This window comes from Dipodomys ordii, unplaced genomic scaffold, assembly GCF_000151885.1.
Source record: "Dipodomys ordii isolate 6190 unplaced genomic scaffold, Dord_2.0 Scaffold113, whole genome shotgun sequence".
Classification (NCBI taxonomy): Eukaryota; Metazoa; Chordata; class Mammalia; order Rodentia; family Heteromyidae; genus Dipodomys; species Dipodomys ordii.
In genome coordinates, this window is record NW_012267329.1 from 5,996,216 (window position 1) to 5,997,901 (window position 1,686).

Genomic DNA, 1,686 nt, shown 5'->3' on the forward strand with positions numbered 1-1,686 from the left:
GGGCAATGTCATTCTTTCTGATGGAGGCATAGAATTCCATTGTGTATATATACCACATTTTCTTTTTTTTTTATTGTGAAACTACCATACAGAGGGATTACAATTATATGGGCAAGGTAATGAGTACATTTCTTATCAAGCATTGTTGCCTCCTCCTTTGTTTCCCCTTTCTACCCCTTCCCAGCCCTTCCCATCCCCATCCCCAAAAGTTGTAGAGTTTGTTTTTCTACATAACAACTTGTACATCTTATTGTTGCAATGGGCCCACCTGTATCCCTATTTAAACGTTTTTTTTGCCCTTCCACTCCATAAATTATACCAACATCAAATACAGTGAAAGCAGGGGTTATACCTGGGAGAGGGACATACAAAGCAACAAAGAAATCATCTTATAAATATGTTAGAAACAATTGCATGAAAGAAAAAAACATTTGAATATGTATCTTAGGGTTCATTTCTCTAACATCAATTTATCTGACCTTTTCCGCTTGACTCAAACATATAATAGCTATTGCAAATAAGGGAAACCATGGAACCTATATTTCTTTGGGCCTGGCTTACTTCACTTAATATAATTTTTCCAAGTCTTTCCATTTCCTAACACATGGGGCAATGTCATTCTTTCTGATGGAGGAATAGAATTCCATTGTGTATATATACCACATTTTCTTGATCCACTCATCTACTGAGGGGCATTTGGGTTGGTTCCATATCTTAGCTATGGTAAATAATGCTGCAACAAATATAGTTGTGCTGGTAGCTTTAGTGTGGTCTTGTTTGTGATCATTTGGGTAAATGCTCAAAAGTGGGATTGCTGGGTCATAGGGGATTTTGTTCTCTTAATACTTTCTATTGCCTGTTGATTGCCACTTCTCAGAGTATTGAAAATTATCTATGAAAAATGTGCTTGACAGTGATATTTGTGTCCATTGACAATTCTGCCAGTGGACTAATTCTAAAGCCCTGGTGATGGAGAAAGGACATGGGCTTGTCTCCAAAGTGTGGATGTGAGAGATAAGCAGGAAAGTTAGCAAGACTTCAACTTTCTCTACAAGCCACACTTAAGAAAGGAGACAAATCACAGGACATGTGTTGATGGAAGAAAGCTTACAGCAACCAAATTGAGAATATTTCTGAGTCTTTCCTTAATCTTCTGTACAATAGGAAGAATAAGAGATGTCTCCTATGGACTTAAACTAAGAATAAGACTGGATGCAAAGAAACTACCAAAAGTGACTACTACCAGGAGATGCCCAAGAGGTAGTAATTAGAATTATTACTGTCCAAGGAGATAAACGTGTGAAGATAGAGGATATTTGAAGGATGTTACTGTTACTACTAAAAAAGCAGCTGTTTCAACTACAGTGAGAAAGAGCCCTCTATATGCTGAAAATAAATGAGTTTTTACAAGGGATAGGATCCCGATATTCTACTTCATCTTTAACCTTAATTTCCATTTAGTCTCATCATGATCTTTAAGATTATTTTGAAAATATAATGAGAAAATAGTTTTTATAAATGTTATCATACAGTTTGCCACATGCCATTTAACTGGATAAATGTCATATAAATTTATATGATTCATAAAACTATATGAAGGGAAAGATGCACTGTAAGTGGCACTATATTACCGTCATGACAAATAAGCGTGACACGTTCAACTCAACATGGGGCAATTCAGAATGA